At 32.6% G+C, this 19,642-nt stretch overlaps 1 protein-coding gene across 1 annotated transcript in view; it reads right to left on the bottom strand.

The window, feature by feature from the left end:
- Positions 1 to 14,217, bottom strand: part of LOC129231813 (telomerase protein component 1-like) — a 210,155-nt gene extending 195,938 nt beyond the window's left edge. Inside the window, exons 1-4 of the mRNA XM_054866192.1 lie at positions 14,158 to 14,217; positions 9,775 to 9,843; positions 3,870 to 3,947; positions 91 to 138 (exon numbers count right to left, since the gene is read on the bottom strand). The gene's annotated coding sequence lies outside the window, so the exon portion shown is untranslated. The remainder of the gene's footprint in view (positions 1 to 90; positions 139 to 3,869; positions 3,948 to 9,774; positions 9,844 to 14,157) is intronic.
- Positions 14,218 to 19,642: the final 5,425 nt, after the last annotated feature.

Genomic DNA, 19,642 nt, shown 5'->3' with positions numbered 1-19,642 from the left:
GAAACACATTTTTCTTTGCACAATAGAAGTTCTACCTTTATAATCTTGATGTAGAATAAATAGTTGCATAACTTGTTTAAAGATATTTACCTTGTTTTCTGGCTGCAGAAGGTGGAAGACAAAAGAATGATGCATCAGCTTTAAATAGTATTAAAAAATACAAAGGAAATTAATTTAACTAATTATAAATAAATTTTATACAATTGAACATTTCAAACATGTTGATTTTTTAGTAAACATAAGCTACATACAAGACTTATGAATGAGAAAATAGAAGAAAACTAAATAGTAGCAAAATATTATTTGCAATTTGGACCTAACATTCAGTTGGTTCAAATTTAGAAAAAATGTCAAAACACCAGCTAATGTTAGCAATGCAATTAGGTATTTAAAAAAAAAAATATATATACACATAGAACACTTGAGAGAAACATTTTAAGAATCACCATACTGTTGCCTTATTCAAATGGGAAATATTTGGTACTAGTTTGCAAAACTTAATTGTTTGCAAGTCTTACAATAACTTAAGAACAATTGAATCTACTCCTTCAGTTTAAATTTCCTGAAGTAGTTCTTTAAGATAACCAAACTTTATTAAGGATATCATTTTTGAAAAATTATTTAGTATTCAAATGTTTTTGTACAACATACGTTTTTAGCAATAAGAAATGTTTTCTACACATATTATAAGAGATTTTAGAGCTTTATTCAGAGGTAAAAGGCATTTTTATAACTAGATGCAAAGCACTATATCTTAGCGCTATACCATCAACAAACAGTTTCAATGTCAGCTTTCAAGTCACTTTAAATAGTATATACTTACATGCATGAAATTCAATTTATGTTGAATAGTATACAGAGTTATACACAGTGTAAAGTTAATGCTTTAGAATTAAACAGCTTTTAACAAGCCTCCATGCATTGTATGCTAAAGCAGCATTCCTCAACCTGGGGGGGGAGGGGTGCCTTCCTTTGGGCGAGGGGGAGAGTAGAAAAGTTTCAATGGTGGCATGAACATGCAAAAAATATATTAAAAAGTAAAACTTTCAGTAGTATACTCAAATTTGTGCTCAGGTGAGAATATTAAATAAGTGTCAGCTCTCTCATTAATCTAGGAAAAGTAACTGATATGCACACCCAACCTAACCTAGATTCTGGATTACCCCCAAAAAATTTGTATTTATCTCTCTGCTCCACAGATTTTATCTGTTCTGACAATAATATGTTCAAAAATAAGTTTTGCACAACAATGGTGAATTTGGTGTACGAAACTTTAACTAAAACCTAACTAACTGGTGTATGTGAACAAAGCTTTTTGCTGAAAACTTGCTTTAGTTATCTTAATTAGTTTCCTATTCCACTACTTATATTAACCACATATGATGAGGAGGGTGGGGGGCATGACCTCATGTGAGTGTTCAAAGGGGGGAGGAGAAGGAATCTTGAAAGGTTGAGAAGCAATGGATTAAGTATTTGGAAGTTTTAACAATTATTTTGTAATTAGAATCTTAGACATAAGATTACTTTACAGAAATGCAAGCTGTGTGGAATTCATCATATTTCATTGATACTACAGTGGAAAACAAAATTATAAGGACGAAAGAAAAATCATTAAATTTTGGTCGCATTTTGTCGGAACGTTATGCCAATTTCATGATTGGAAACTACTGGTAAATTTTTTAAAAAATCATGACTTTTATTGGAAATGCATAGGAATTTTATGTTCATAGAATGAAGTTTGAATTTAGACATCCCAGTTTTTGGACAAAATTATAAGGACATTTAAATTTGTGTTCTAAAAAGCAAAATTTGCATGTTTTTTGTTCTGCGCACTGCCCTACATAATGATATAATTGATTAGCAAGAGATTGTGGACGTCACATTGTTTTTAGTCATGCCGCTAAGTACTTAACTTAAAGAATTTTAGAAAGGAAAAGTGGTTGTTTGAAAATTTTCACAATTTACTATAGGTCAAATAGCAACAAATCTGAATAGATAGATATTGGTAATTCAGAGCTTTCAAAAATCCCAGCCCCACAAAAACAAACAGGTAGGAAATATGTTTCTGTACATGTGAAACACATGGTAATAAGAGAGAGAAGCTTGCCCCAAGAAACAAACATCATGAGAAATTAGATGGGAATTCAAGTTATGATGCAGTTCTCGAACTGTTGAACATGTTTTACAAAATAAAAAAAGTTTCATGATGTGAAACTAATGTCAGGACTCTTTAAAAAGCTCATAAGGAACCAAGGATTGAGTGTGCCAAAATATGTTGTTATAGGTAAAAAGTGGGATAATATAATCTTTTTTGATGAGAAAAAGTATAATTAGGATGGACTATCGTATTTTCCTGTATATGATCTGTGGATTATCTGTTAAAAAGTGTAAAGTTAATGAGGTGCAGATTATACGCTGCCGCGGATTATCTGTGATTTTTTTTTTCTCAACAAGATCGATATTTACAGTAGGATTCAACAGGAGATCACTACCACTGTCCTGTATGTTGTTTATTTTACGTAGCTTGGATGTTCTTTCGCTGCCTATAAGTTGTATTTTTACATAGCTTTAATGTTCCCCTTAGGCTATGCAAAATAAACAACATACAGTTACGGACGAAGCCTTCATTGTCACAAGATAACACTGTTTGCTCCTTTGTTTTGACTCTTTGTTTTTAAGTAATTAGGGTACTTATAATCACAATTTCAAGAAGAAATCATTATTTTTTACATTAGTTTTGATTATACCTTAAAAGTTATTACTTCTTCATGTTTTTTAATTTAGTTGCTAAAATTGTACAGTAAATCTAAACTTCATTTTTTTTAACATCGTATTATTCATGGATTATACGAAGACTTTTTTTCCTCAGGCCAATTTTAGTACCTGTGGATTATATGCTGCCATGAATAATGAGCAGGAAAATGCGGTAGATGGTTTTTGCTACTTCTAGTACGATCTCTGTGAAGGGGGGGGGGGGAAATCACAAAGTGTACATTTAGAGGCTGTTCAGCAACGGTCTAAAGAAATTTTGCAACAGACGGAAACTGCCCCTAAATTTTTTGTGTAGGGCAGAATGAATTCTGAGAGTAATGTTCATGTACTGAGCAATATTTTTCTTTTTACTCAATGCAATGTTAATTACGGGTTTAGACAGCTTGGACCAAGAGGATAATGTATAATTACATTTTTCTCAAACTTCAAAATCATTGCTTGATGCTTATATCAAGAAATTACTATATTGGCCGGATAAAAGGCTTGATCTAAATTTAATGGAAACTTTATGAGGCATTCTGGCACCCAAAATATGAAAAAAAATGTATTAAATATCGAAACAAGAAAGAACTTATTTTCTCCAACAAGTGAGTTCCTCAAAAAAGTAATGTTTCCCCAAAGAATTTACCTTCCCAAATCCTAACTATTGTAGGGGTCGGAGTCTCAGTTATTGGGGGGGTCTGGATCCCTCAGCTGCCCTCCCCCTCACAACACCCATGCATGTGACAAGAGGAGGGGAAAGGGAAAGGCAAAGTGTGACCCTTTGACACAGGCAGGTGAAAAAGTGACATCATTTATGGACATCCTCTCATATCTTTTGCAATTACTTTAATGCATCAAAAAATTCATTTTTGCTGCTATAGGAATTTGAACCCTAATATTCTTATTTTCTTAATACAGTGAAACCTGTCTAAGTTGACCACTTGCGGTACACTAGTTTGGTGGTCAACTTAAACAGGTGATCAATTTATAGAGGTTGAAATATATGATAGATCTAATTCTGTGCCTAAGAATAACGGTCAACTTAGACATGTGGTCAACTTTACAGGTTTTACTGAATTTAAAAAGTGGTATAACTTTTTTTTATGAATACTTACTTCTAGGTGCAGCCAAAAAATTTAATCCAGGTGCAGGTGGAGCATAAGATACTGAACTGCAGGCAGCTTCCTGAAAAACTATCAAAAACATAGAAATATTATTTAACACAAACACTGATGAAGAGCTAATTTAACACAAGCACTGATGAACATTTGAAATAAGTTTTATAAACTACAAACTTTTAGAAATAAAAATTTAGGATTAAATATTTAGATTTTTTGTCCAATTCTAAGTTGAAGTACTAATATCAAATTATTTTTCTTACATCACCTTTCTCATGAGGCTCAAAGTTGCCCTAAGCAACAGGACAGCTTTGAAGCAGGTTAATAACTCATTTTATAATTATTGTTCATTAATTTTGGATAAATATGCTCTACATTATATTTTTCTTCAATTTTAGGCCAATAAATGTAATAATATGAGTGGGATAGTTAAATATAGAGAAGTGATGAATCAAAATTACCTCAAATCAGTAGCATCACTACGGGAGGGCAGAAGGGGAGGTCCACCCCAAGTGAAATACAAAATGGCTTTAAGAGTTTATGGATAAACATTTATGCTTCAAATCTGAAAATTTTTCTAAAAAATCTTAAAATTTATTTTCTATATTAAATTTCAGCAAACAAAGTGCACAACAGTGCATGGAGGGGCAACTTTGAAGCTATGTATGTGTCTAATGTGAATTTTATGTAAAATTCAATCTATTTTTGCTTGGCTTTTAATGTTAACATTCTTTGCACCACATAAATTAATATTGGTTTTGAAACTTGGTCTGAACATTTGGTTTTGAAACTTGGTCTGGTTTATATGAAATATTAATTTGGGGGAGGAAGTGGAGGGGTGGAGGGGCGACAGCGAAAATTTAAGTCCCAGGTTTACTAGGAACACAACCAGTAAGAGATCTAGAACTTGAGCAAGGGGGGGGGGGGACTAACCTCGGTCCAAGTTGGGAGTCACTGTTTTAGAGGGTCTTTTTCATCGTTTTTGCAGGTACTCTCAATCTCGCAAGGGGGGGGAGGCAAGGCCTGATTACTGAACAGGCTGACTAGGCCGTGGCATTGACTCCCCACTTTTTAGAGGCCCCCAATTGACTAAAAAAATTTATCCAATGACCAAAATTGTATGGTTTAGCTCCAGGGGGGCCTCCGAAAAACTTTGACCTAGGGCACCCGATACCTTAATCGGGTCCTGGGGGAGGCATCACTCTTAGAGGAACAGACACCTCTGTTTAAACAATATGAAATTTTCTCTCCAAGGGGTTCCTCTCCTGAATAATTTATGACTTCAAATACAGCTTTTTACTTGAAATAAACTTATATAGTATACTGAAGAATATAAATAATTTCATGAACACTATATTCACCTCAGATATAAAGCTACAAATTACCACCCCATGGCCAAAGCTAAGACTGAATTGCAAGAAAAAACATCGGAAAGGTCAGTTGCAGCATCCAGAGATTGCAGCTGTGCTCTAGCTTTATGCTCATGAGTCTGGAGTAGCTAAAACCATGCTCAGGCAAAAAACCTCATATAAAGCTGAGTTGATTATCACATTGGTAGATAAAATATTTTCACGTAACAGAAAGAGGTGTGCAAACATGGTATGACTCCCTATGGAAAAAGTGAAGATAAAAGCTAAGGTATAAACAGTATACCCCAGCTATTGCTGGAGAAAGGTAATAAAAAGAAGCGGATGCATGAAGGGGGTCAGGACCCTCTCGTAGAAATTTTGAAAAATTGATATCAAAAACGCAATTTTCGGAACGTTTTAGAGGTAAAGTTAGGTGAGAAGGGGTTGAGGTTCCTTCCCGAGTATTTTTCCTTACTATAGTCAATTTCAAGTTTTCACGGGTGATATTATGGGATCAAATGCTCTTTCCAGAAATTTTGCACAAATAAAAGGTCAAAAACGCATTTTTATGCTCTATGTGATAACGTTAAGGTGACTGGGAAGGTGCAGGGTCTCTCTCTGCAAAGTTTTTCGCTGTAGAACTGGGAAAAACAAGATTATAGAGTATCTTTGGGGACGTTAGGAGGATTCTTTGGTGATTTACTTTGAAAAATTTTCAAAATTAGAGTCATTAAGAAGGAGTTTTATGCAACTTCTGGTGAATTTACATTACTTGGTCGCTCTCCTCCAGAAGTTTTTCAACATTGAACACTCCAATTTAGGCTGTAACTGGTGACGTTTAGGAAATGAAGAGCACTCTTCGGAAAAGTTTTGTCAGTGAAGTCTGAAAGACTTAATTTTAGTTAATGTTTGGTTAAATTTAGAAAATGGGAAGATTTGGACGTTTTTTTATGAAAATATTTTAACAACTAAGTGTTCAAAAGGTGGCGTTTTTGTTTGGGAAATTGAAATTGTTCACGTGCTGTCTCTGGAAGCTTTTTGACCTTAAAGTTAGAAAAAAACTCAACGGTACGCTTTCTTTGTCAACGTTAGGGAGATCTCCTAATGTCACAAAAGTGATGTCAGTTCTTTATTCCGATTTTTTTTTCTCCAAATTGAGGTCCTAAAGATGTGACTTAAGGTTTAGGTTTGGGAAAGATAGAGGAAAGAGGACTCCTTCTATCTTTCCCAAGATTCTTTCCTCTTGAATTTATTAGCCTCCTTCCCTCCCGAAATCTCTTTCAAGAAGTCATTTTCAGGTTGTATGTCAAGAAAAAATGTTTGAGGATTCTCCCGAGGAATTTTCTAAAACGAAATTTAAAGCTATCTGTGCTGATACTATGGGGGAGGTGCTCGGGGAAACCTCCGGAAATTTACAAAACTTGAAGTCTTAGAAGCGCAAAAATTTGTCTGTGTTTAAAGATGTTTAGTGAGTAGAGAAGAATTTGAGTATCTTCTTTGGCTAAATTTGGAAATTGAAGTTTAAAGGCACAATTCCTTCTATGGTTTATAGTAATATTAGGAAAAGAGTGAGTGTTTGGAGATCTTCTACAGAACTTTTTCGAAATCGAAGTTTTAAAAATGCATTTCAGGCTCTCTCGGGCGATGCTAGAAGATGCGTTGGGGTTCGGGACTGTCTTCTGAAATGTTTTGAAATTGAAGTTCTGAAAACACAATTTTGATTTATATTTTGATGGAATGGGTTGTCTCCAAAGGAAATGTTTCAAGCTTGAAGGCCTGTAGATGAATCTTTTTTTAGTCACATTAAAGGCACAGACAGTGTTTGAGGACTTTCCCTACTAAATTTCGACAATAAAGCTAGAAAAGCAATATTAAGCATTTTTATGATATTGTTAGGGAAAGGAGATTCGGGGGCCTTCCGGTCTAAAAAAATATTTTAAAGCTCACTTAGGCGACGATAAATATAGATAGGTGTAGTTTCACACCAAAAGTAGTTTGAAATTGAAACGCCAAAATAAAGTTTCATTCCATGTTTGTCCAAATAAGGGGTGACGATTATGTTAATTGTAAAAAAAAAAAGCTAGAAAATTTTCATCAGAAATAATCGAAAATAGTGTAATAAAAATTCAATTTTAAGTAATCTTTGATGACATTGTTGGGAAGCGGGGCTCACTCAACAAAATGTTCCGAAAAAGTTTTAAGCTCTCTTTGTGGTAATGCAGTATTAAAAATCCCCGAAAATTCGGTTTTATCTAGTGCGAGTTCTGACCTCATTGGGAGGGGGATGGGGACTATAGCCCCATTAGCCTGAGAAAGAAGTAAAATATATGACTGTGTTAGTTTGAAATTGATAACTTCAGGCTAAAAAACGTTGATGGCATCAGGACGAAGCTATTTCCTCCAAGCCTTCCCATGCTATTGCAAATCACATTGTAATCTGTTGTAAGTTTTGACTGAATGGAAGAAGGAGCTACAGTTCTTTTAGTCCCCCTCCCCACAACTCACCATTAATACGCCACAGTGTATATATTTATTTAAATAAATTGCATATTTAAATTCGGAAAAGTATTGAAATATTTGAAATCTTTTAAATTTGGGTTTTTTAGAGGTATTTCTGACTTCATGGAGGGAGGGGGCTATATCTCGCTAAATAGAAGTTAAACATTTATGGTAGTTTAATTTGAAAATTATAATTTGAGATTAAAAAAAAAAAACGATTGCAGAATGTAACCTTCATGCCTTTTCATTCCATTGCACAGATCAAAATTTAATCTGTTTTAAGCTTTGACCAAATGGAAGAATGGGAGGGGTACAGTCTCTTAGCCCCCCCCCCCTGCCATCTATTAATATGCCACTATATATTGTAGTTATATTTAAATGTAATGCACATTTAAATTCGCAAATGTATTGCAGCATTAAAAGTCTCAAAATTTTTGATTTTATCTAGTGCAAGTTTGGACATCGAAGGGGGGAATAGCCCCCTTACCCCCCCCCCCCCTTTTGAATCTGCTATTGAACGCAACTGTTTAAATAACTGACGGAGTATACAGTAATCATAGCAAAGATTTTTAAAATATATAGCAATTTTACGCGTTTATGCTTTGTGTGTTTTAAATTCATTACAGAATGCACACACCGTGCACAAAACGGGGGGGGGGGGTAGGAAAGAACACTAAGAATTAAAGAATTATGTATGAAAGCCCTGGTCCAATTTTCGAAAAAGAATTTAGATGAATTATAAAAAATTCTCCAGTTCCATAGAAATTTCATACCCAGGGCATGGGCATGGAGAGTTCCTGTGATAAATAGAGCCAGCAGAAAAATTAAAATTGAAAGAGTGATCAATAATAAGCACACTGAAACACGCGAGTCAGTGCTTCCAGAATGGCATCAGAGACAGTCGTTTTTTCCCCCCTTTCAGCAGAAAGGCTGCGAAACTAAAAGATCAAAGAAATGAACCAGTCCTTACTACTCTCTAAGACCCTGGCAAAGCATTGTACCCCAAAAAAAAAATGATTAAATTTGTACTTTGTACAAAAAATAATGTCCTCCATGCAACATTGCGAAAGGAAAGCTATGAGAATCCCCTTTTCATTATTTAAATTTCTAACTTTTATGTCAATTCACACATTGGTACATGTTTTGGGATCTATTACTTGTAACCAGTTATTTGTGTAAGTAGTAATATGTCAAAAAATGGCCAGGGATAAAAATCAAGTTTTGATACAAATATTTTTTTTTTCTAATCAGATCATCCATTTTATGGTGTCCTTGGCATTTAAAATATATAAAATAATCTATAAGAAAAATAAAATCAAAAGTACGGTAAAGTTTTCACGGGATGGTTTATCGAGGATATACTGAGCAACAAATTCATAAAAATACCATTCCAGATGAGCACTAGTGCATAAGCTATTTAATTCATCGAATCTCTCCATGCTGTTACGTATTTTGCATGTACTGGAACATCTATGTAACTTATGGATCTGTTCCAGCCTTTATGTATTTTATTATTATTAAATTAATCATTTTTATTTAATGTTCGCGACAACAAAAACTGTTGCTGCATTATTGAATTTCATTTTCTAAGACTACACTAGAAAGAAATGACAACAGCAATTTCAGCAAGACCACATTTACAAGCCCAATGAGCTGAGAATAACTACATAAGAATTTAAAGGAAAAGGGAGGAGGAGGAAATAATAAAATTTGTGTTTTTTTTTTTCGTAAGTTCTTCCGCTGAAATTACAATCTGTAGCTGTTGCTTTTAATCCCAGCAAATCAATTCAAGAACATGACAAAACCAAGACCGTTACAACAATAACGGAGTAATTTAGGTAATGGTATAGTACTTCGAGAAATACCTCTATCAAACTTTCATGTTTTAGTAATAATTTCTTTTAGCAGATCTAGACATAAACTTCACAGTTAGTATATGTAAAATTACAAGAAATGAGTTGTTAAAACAATTTAAGCCAACCATTATTTTTGAAATTGGACCATTATCTAACTACTGTTATAGTTAATGTTACAAGGTTTTAAATTTTATTTACCTGCAGGTGAAGCAAATGAATTTTTCTGGGAGCCAAAAAGAGAATTAGGCGCTGAACCAAAGGTAGCTGCTGTAAAAAACAATCAAGAATATGTAAATGAGGATAATTAAACACAGAATTTTTATGCACATTTTAAAAAATACTCATTGATTTTTCAACATTGAGTATAATTCAGTATTTGTACGAGAAATATTCTTTCAGCTTCTGAGGAGACATTTTGATTCCTCTACTGAGGAGTAAAAATGTCAAACTTTCCTTATTGATGGTCTTCAAAATGAGCAAACGATTAAGAATTTTAATTGTGAAAATCCAAAAGAAATTAATAGTTCTGCATTTTTTCATACTTAATTGCTATATCCATCTGGTCAGAGCAGTTATTCATGATGTTGTAATCAGGAGGATTGACTTTCTCATACTAAGCTAATTGAATATTATTATTCATTTTTATGAAATCTTTCTCAAATAAAGTTATTCATATAAATAAAATAAGTAATCATTTTTATGTACACTGCATGTACGATAAACACTAATTAAAATAATCAAATACAGTACCATAATACTACAAGCAATAGTAATTACTACTAAAAAAACCAGCTGATGTGTGCATCACATGACTTCCTTTTACGCCAATTTAATGATAATAGCGCCTTAGAGTAAGCAAGGAAACACTAAATATTTTCACCTCTCGTTTCGTGAGAGCCGAGGCAAAAAAAAGTTTTACACAGATTTATTTCCCCATTATTGGCAATTTTAAAGTGATTCAGTGGTTAACCCTTTAAATATCACCAACATTGGCCAAACTAAAACCAGACTTAAAAAATTTAAAAAAAAAAAAAAAGCCAAATTTTTTGCCAAGTTGGCAACTAAACTTAGCTGTCAAAAGCTTGGTGATATATCGCCAAGTGTTTGACAAATTATAACACCACTTTAGTTAGCATTGAAATTAACAATGATTTCCCCCCAAAAAGGTGTAAAAGACCCCCTTAAGAACATCCTAATGCAACCAAAAGGGAAGGTGCCCAACTAGACCCCACTAGGAGTCTACGTACCGAATTTCACCTTTCTAGGACATACAGTTTTTGAGTTATGTGAGATACATATGCACATACATATGTATATACAGACGTCACGGGAAAACTCGTAATTAACTCGGGGATCGTCAAAATGGATATTTCGGGTGTCTGTACGTCCCTAGGCATATATCTACGTGTAGTCGGGTCGAAAAAAACTCAACATTCATTCGAGGGTGAGCAAAATGGAAATTAAGGCCAATTTTTGAGTGAACATTTTTCCGCGAATACAATACTTCCTTTTTTGTAAAAGAAACTAAAAAGAAGATGACGATGATTGGAGGCGGATACAGAAAACCATTTTAAGGGGGGGGGGGTCATGTTGAAGAATGACCCATAGATTCGTTCATGGGGTATGAACAAATCTATGGTTTTGGGTACGAAAAATTTCTGGAACTGCTATGGGGGTCTATAAAAAGCACCAAATTGACGAGGAATAAGGCACCTAATTGGCGATAAACATTGCAAATTAATTTTATGAGCAATGAAACGAAGTAGTAGTTCAAATACTTACTTTCAAAAATGATTGATGAATTGAACAGACATTGTAGTCCTTTACAATTTACGCATAAGTGTTTGAACACAATGCGGATGGATACTGCTGTCGACGGTTTAGGTGAGGGTGATGACCACATTGACCCTCCCCTTGTATCCGCCACTGAGCTGTTCAAGTCATCAGATTGTTATCAGTGTTGCCCTGCATAACGATGATCTTCACCTTTTGCTTAATTATAAGATACTTTTTCTTTCCCAGCTTCAGATGAAGCAGCACGCTTAGGTATTATTTACCGTTATATTTCATGAATTTTCATATTAAGAAGGAAAAAAATAAAAGAAAAATGCAGAGTGGTTATTTGTATACACTAACAAAACAATGTTTAGAATAGTGGGGTGTGAACTTCTTTCAGTGATGCTAAAGAAATGAAAGTCCATTTACAAAACCAATATTTAGTAGCAAATTACAAAGCCAAAAAATTTCATGCTGCTGGTGAGGACTTTTACTAGCTCTAAAATTTGTAACTCATAAAAAACTCGTGTTATAGCCATTGTGTGTAAGTCAAATCTCGTAGCAGCCTGAGTCCATTGTACTTGAATATTTTAAGGATACATTTTAAGAGCTATGATGCTCACCTTTGAGCCCTTATGAATTTGTTGATATCCAAATGAAGTCTTACCAAACTTTAGTTGAAGGTAGAGCTTCCTTAGAATTATATCAAATAGATCTATAAAACCCACCATTCTGCATACTTGTTATTTAACAAGGAAGTCTCTTATACAGAGGCTGTTTGTACATTTTTTTTTTTAAATGGGTTGCTGCAAAAGAATAATTGCAACTGTACTATGGTTTTAAAAGTCAAAATTATTGTTAGTGGTTTTATAGGTTTGTTTTTATTTAAAATGGCATTTTAAATGAAGCAGTGGTTCGAAGGCTGTATTTATGCTCTTTCCGAAGAGAAACTTTCATATTCTGTTATATCATATAAGTAATATCGTCAACAAGAAAGGAAAAAAAAATGTCAAATTGGAGCCTCAAGTGGGACCAAAATTCCAAGTATCCAAGGAAAAGAAGGATACTTTTGACTGTTACAAAGGTACATTGTTTGATGTTAAAAGAAAATCCCCCTTGTCAAAGCACAGTTGTAAAGTCATTAAAATGCTTGGTGTCCACTGTAAACAAAATGATAAACGTTGATTCAAATCTGAAGAAAACGAAAAAATGCAACATGCATCATCTTTCTCCAAAGCATATCGCTAGAGGCAGGAAACTAGCAGTAAGAGCTATCAAATAGAACATTTAAAATACAAGAATTTTAAGTAATTTAGTTTTGTGAATACAATATACATCATCTAAACAATGTGTGAACACCCTCTGTATAACATCACTATCCTCTATGACACCCTTATTATTCAGATGAAAAGCACAACTCCTAGCAAATGTATTCTTCCTTACAGGACTCGAAGGAACTCGATCTGACATGTGTGGCAAAAATTTCTTAAGAATCAGTTTCATAAATAATTATCTTAATTCTAAAAATTAATTTTCTGGCTGCAATAAAAGATTTGTTCAATGATATTGAAATTACACTACTACTGTTAAAAAGTATTATATTCCAGCAAAGCAGATTTAATGAAAAACATACCAAAAGTAAAGGCACAAGATCCATACTACATTACAACCTCGTTTATCTAGGCTAAAGACAATCTGGATGATCAAAATTACGGATAACAGCGGTGGTTAAGAAATAAGCAACAGACTTACAGTTCATTATGACAAAAACCTATTTTGTAGCAAAATTAAATAGTTGCAAGACATAAAAAATATCAAAATATCCTTCACATCGTTCTTAACAAAAAATTAGTTTATAGTCTTCCAATTCTAAAACGTGCATCGTTTGAAAAATGCAGTCAAAATTAAAGCTTTTGCATCAAGTTCAGTTGCAGAGGTTTTGTATTGCACCATAACTCATAGCAAAAACTAAGCAGAAGCTGTACATTTAATCAAAATAAAAAGCAAATGTTTGACACACTTATAGTTACGTTCTTAACACTCATTATTTAAAATTATCAATATGAACATACTTTTTTTAAGTCAATAAATTTGATCCAGATAATCTGAAGACCTAAATACCTAGATAAACAAGGTTTTACTGTACGTACTCTACAGTCAGCACAGTTACTTGCCAGCACTCTTACTGGCAAGTTGCTAGATTATTCTTTCTCTTTACTTAAATAATAAATAAAGTTTTAAAAATAGAATTATTTTTAAACACAAAAAAAAAGGTACAGCAAACTGGTGAAGGCCAACGTTGCTTTTGGTAGATCTAATTTATGAGGTCAATTAATGGTCCATGACAGAGTGTAAATATCTAACAGTCATAACTAACAAATGTCAATTTCAAAATTTCAGTTTTCATCAAATACTTATTTTTACCAATTCCACACGCATAATTGCATACTCTAGAAATCAATGCAGTCAAATCACTATAAACAAGCTTTCCTTTTACCTGATGAAGCACAATGCTGCTTTCTCTACGACCTACTTAAGAGGCCAAAAAATAGCCAATAACAGAGTACTTTTCCCAAGGTCAAGTGTTAAAATTTAATGTTTCAGCAAACTACTTCATTTTAGCAGCTCCACATACATACTCCGAAATTAACGTAATTCTGTTACTAATGTAACATTTTTTATTAGCAGCAACAGTATGTGTTAAAAGTAAGTTCCAATAAAAGTCATATCTATCAATTTGTTGAAGTTGCACCTTGATATTCCAAATATTTAATCAAAGGTAAAAACTTTTTTTTTAATATTTACTTGGAGGAGAAGCAAATGCTGCTTCTAAAGGTACAGATATGGCTTGAGATATTTCATCTGGGAGTTCTGCAAAAAAAAAAAAAAAATTGAACAAAAGATAATTAAATGCAAATGATCATTAGTTTTTTTTTTTTTTTTGAACATATCATTAAGGGGGTCCGGGACACATTTTGAAATTTTTTTTATTATGTACTTTAGAGTTTTGAAATTTTTTGAACTGATTCATCATTTATTTAATAAGCAAAATCATAACATAAACATGAAAAAAAAATATTTTTTATTTAAATTTAATTAGTTTTTTTCAAAAAAATGGGGTTGCTTTAAATTGCTATAACTCAAAATATTGTTGGTCAATTTTCAATTTTTTTTCAAAAAAGTATGCACAAATATCTAAGCTTTAATTTTTATTCGGCGATTTTAAAAATATTGATTCAATAAAAAATAAAAAATATTTGAAGAAAAATTTCGAAAAATTCGAAGATACTTTTTTTTAAAAAAATCATAATTTTTGCAGTAAACGTTTTTTTCAAATTCGCCGAATAAAAATTAAAGTAAATTGCTCGAAAAAGATATGCTCCAAGTTTCATTACTTTATCTCTATCGGTTCCTGACTTATAAGAGTTTGAATGCAAGAAATCGGGAAAAATTGCATCATGGAGAAAAACGCGTTTAAAGTTTTAAAGTCATGTACACATTCGTTAGATGCATGCAACAAAAATAACTATAACTTTCGTTCTATTTAAGGTAGAAACAAGATTCAAACGTCCTCTTAAGCAGGAAAAAAACGAAGCAATTTTTCAAATTATAAAAAAAAATTGCAAAATTTGAGGATTTTTGTGTCCCGGACCCCCTTAAAACAGAGAAATTAACGATATGATAAGCAGTTGACACTTTATTTTTCAGTTATCACAACTTTTAATTAGTTTCACATCTGTTTTAAATGTATGGGAGTTAAAAAAAAATCAAAACCCTATACTATAAATTTGACACAGTCACAGCATTATTTTCGGAATATTTTGAATTTCCAATCAGTGTCAAAATTTTGAAAATGGTAAAATGGGTATGTGAATTATCATGATGAAAAATGGAACTTTGTGTTTCAACCTAACTGGGGCAACTTACCATCAGTTTACCAACCCGCAGAACTGAAAGTAGGTTTGTATTTAATGCTTTACTTGCTTATGACATGGACACATGCAGCTTTTTGGTATAGTAACAAGTGAAAAAAAAAATAAGCATGGACAAAATCAGGACTATTTCCAGAGGTCACAAAATATTCACAACCTAATGAGTGTTTTGTAAACTAAATAATTAAGTTACGTTTCAATTGGATCTTTAGTCCTTCCTGTTATTACGATAATTTGTTTACGAATTTCACTAACACAAGATCATTAACAGAATAGTCAGTACATTTCAGAGAGCAAAGCATTAGTCTTGAAATTTGAATGTTTTGGCACAGAGCTAACGGAAGAATGTTTAGTTAAACATATTATAAGAAGGTGACATACTAAATATTATTTAAAATATCAAACAGCATATTGTACTATTAATTAGAGAAAATCTTTGTAGCATTAGGAATTCGCAGTAACTTTTGATAATGCTTATAAAAAACACAACCCCTCTAACACACCTTTACAAGGTGTTCTGTTTTAACATGCAAGACCTTTATTTTTGCAAGCGTTAGTCCTAGATGTATACTTTTAATTGCAAAAATGTTCAAAATCAGATGCAGAGATAAGATATCGAACATTTGAAGTAAAAATAAGTCAAAAAATACAAAATTTAACTTTTTACTTATATTTAGGGAAAAAATCTCCATTAAATTATGATTCCAACATAAAAAATTTGAAATTAGTAGCATCAATGTTCACCAAGATGTAAAACTCAGCGTTTTGTGACTTACACCACTAGCCATCACCAACACCTTTTGGGGGGAAATATAGCAGTTACAGGGATGAGAGTGGTCAGAGAGCAAAAAGGAAGAAATCCAAAAAAATTTCGTAAAAGGGATGATACCCAAAACAGCATCAATATAGAACCTGGAAGTCATGATTTTCAAAAATTCAATAAAAAATGGCAAATTTACCAGTTTTAAAGGTAATACCTATTTAATTAAGTAAAAGTAATAATTTTGTACAGTTTGCTGCATTGTACCATTTCTTGCAAGAGTGTTTATTAATAAATAAATCTAAATTTTGAAAAAGAGGCAACAATTTCTAACCTCTGAGCTATTGAACAAAGGGTTGGGGAGTCAGAGGTCAATCTTGGCTGTGTCACACAATAGTGTCAACTTTTCATATTTTTTAGAGAAAAATACATTTTTTTCATTAAAACCGTTTGAGTTTATAGTGTTAAACGAGTCAGAACATAAATTTTAAAATTCGGGTCTGTTTGTGAAGTAAAAATTTACAACGGAGAGAAAAATCTAAAATTTCTTTATGTTGTAGAACATACTTTTCATAGTAAGAATTGAAAATAAATAAATATACATGTATATAAACAATTGGTTATCTTTTTCCTTGCACTGGAACCCAAAATTTGTCTATAAAAACTTCCTAATACAATTTCGGAATCAAAAGAACAACTTTCAGACGCCTCATTTAATCATGAAATCTCAAAATTTTAACAGGCTGTAAAGCCTAAACAGTTTGAGATTCACCATGAATATTTTTTACACTTTCTTAAATACACAAAAAAGTAACCATGCCAAGTTTCAATAAAATTTGAGACTGTGAGTGTTATGCCACATTTTTTGTTTTGACTTTTGCATTTTTTCCAAAATAAATTAAAGAGATAAAAATATTATTGAAATGATGAATAAAATAAGCAGATATAAGGTAGCATATAGTGAAAAACACTCAACATTAAAAATAATTAAAATACTTGCAGGATGCAAAAAGATTGAAATCTCATACAAGGCATGCAAATTTCGGAGCAGCACGTGTTTGACATCGTTGGCATGATTCCAAAACATACGGTTTTGGCAGATATCGCGGAGGATGAAGATTCGCAGGAGAAAAGTAGAAAAAATAAGAAATCGAGGACCGAAAATTTGAAAAAAAACGTATTTTTTTCCGATTTTTGAGAAAAATAAGGCTTGAAAGAGGCAAAAAAAGGAGGAAAAGGAGGAAAGGTTCTAAAAGTGAACAGAAAAAGCCAGAATTCCGGCAAAAGCCGGAAAAATCTCATCCCAGAGTTAATAAGTGTTTAAAATTATATGTGTGCACAGAGTGTGGTTTTTCAAATTGTTCCAGGTTTTGCAGTGTGTTTTGGCATATCACGGCATAACATTTTAATTTTTTTTTAAATAGCAATGAAAAATACGAATACCTTGTTTTTCTTACTTTGATGACCTGTCATTCTTTTGACAGAGCGATAAGTTCCAATCTCATCTTCTGTATGGTCACTTAAAACTTTAAACTGGAATACCTATTAATTAGGGGACCTAGGGGCCGTATACAAAAGTTAAATTTTGTATTATTTGACTCATTTTTATTTTTGTTTCAAACTTTCAATATAACTCTTCATCTGATTTTGAACATTTTTGCGAATAGAAATATACATCCAGGACTAAGGGTTGCGAAAATAAAGGTCTTGCAGGTTAAAATGGAACACCCTGTATACAGTTGAAGATGTCTATCTTGAATGTCAAAGGGACAGAAATGAAATTCAAGAAAGATAAGTTTCGAGACATTGAGTTTTAAATTTATATTTTAATCAAGTGACTATGAGTTGTTCAAGCAATTAGTTCATTTTAAATGAACCAAATAAAAATTTAATTAATGCAATAAAATGAATTAAATACAATTACATATGTCTTAATGGAAAAGATTTTTAAAAGTTTAATGATGCAAATTTTTTTTTTTGATTAACAATCTATACTAATAATACAGTCGGACCTCTATTTAATGAATTCTTCTTTTTCCCCCGACTGAAATGACGGCAAAAACCCCTATTTAGCGAATAATGAACCCCAAAATAACGAATTATTTTAACAGCCGAAAAAAAATCATTTTGTTAATTGGAGCTAGGAAATATTGGATTGGGAATATTGGATTATCCGAAGCAGAAAAAGACTTTTCTTGGAATCAGTAATTTTTGACAGGCGAGGGTGAGGGGCAACTAACGAGTAGTGGTTCTGATGCAGAAAGCAATAGTGAAACTCCAATTAAAACTTACTTTTTCAAATGCTTTTCTTGTTCTCGAAACTAAAAACATATCTCATGCAGCAGGCTGCAAAAGACAGGGTGTTTTCTTTTCTCCATAAAGTTGAAAAAGAACTATTTCGAGTCAAGTATCAAGGAAATTGTCAAACATTTATTACTCAGTAGTTTAAAATTTCAAATTAAGTAGCGTGTGATAAGTCATGGAATCGTGGAATGCTGAATAAAAAGTGCACACTTTCTAATTATGGTCATTTTTGCGCAGTTACTTATTAGGGGTTTAAGATAAGGTAAGTGCTTTTTTTTTTTTTTAATTTTTCTCATCCTGATATTATGAATAACCCTGATTTAATGTATAAAAGTTTCGGTCCCCGTGAATTCGTCAAATCGGGGTTCAACTGTATAAAGCTGTAGAGTTTTTCTTTGGACGTGCTAATCTCAGGAACTACTGGCTTGAATTGAAAAATTCTTTTTGTGTTGAATAGTCCATTCATTGAGGAAGGCTTTTGGCTATATAACATCATGCTATGACTAATAAGAGTGGAGCAGTAATAAAACTTTTATGAAAACAGGAAAATTTATAATATAAAATGCTTGGAACGCAGAATATGCATAGCCACGGTGGCTCAACCTGAAAGTGCGGGCTTTGCGATCCAGTGGGCGTAGGTTCACGTCAGCCATGAGACATATCTTGAGGGTACTTTTCAGAGAAAATCCTAAACGATGCTAAAAATGATTTATGAAAAAATATATATATATATACACATACGTATCAGTCTTAATTTTCTTATTAATTAACTAATAATATAAAGCTGAAGAATTTTATTGTTTAAACACGCTAAACTCAGGAACTACTGGTTCAAATTGAAAAATTCTTTTAGTGTTGAATAGTCTATTCATTGAGGAAGGCTATAGACTATATAACATCAGGCTATGACTAATAGGAGTCCAGCAGCAACAAAAAATGTTATGAACATAGGAAAATTTATATTTATACTAATATTATAAAGCTGAACAGTTTGTTAGTTTGAACTCGCTAATCTCAGGAACTACTGGTTTGAATTGAAAAATTCTTTTACTGCTGAATAGTTCATTTATTGAGGAAGGCTATAGGCTATTTTTTTTTAAATCAGATTGACCAAAATATTTGAAATTGCAAATTAAATGTTTAGATAATTGTTTAGTTCTATGAATTCTTAATACATGGCGGGGTAAGTTTAGTTCTATGAATTGAATTCCTAATAGGCGGTGGGGTAAGTTAACTCTTCGAGAGGGCGCTGGTCGACAGTGTCGATAGCTGCAACAAATCATGCCCATGTTAC

This window comes from Uloborus diversus, chromosome 10, assembly GCF_026930045.1.
Source record: "Uloborus diversus isolate 005 chromosome 10, Udiv.v.3.1, whole genome shotgun sequence".
NCBI lineage: Eukaryota > Metazoa > Arthropoda > Arachnida > Araneae > Uloboridae > Uloborus > Uloborus diversus.
This window is presented reverse-complemented; position numbering and strand designations above follow the sequence as displayed.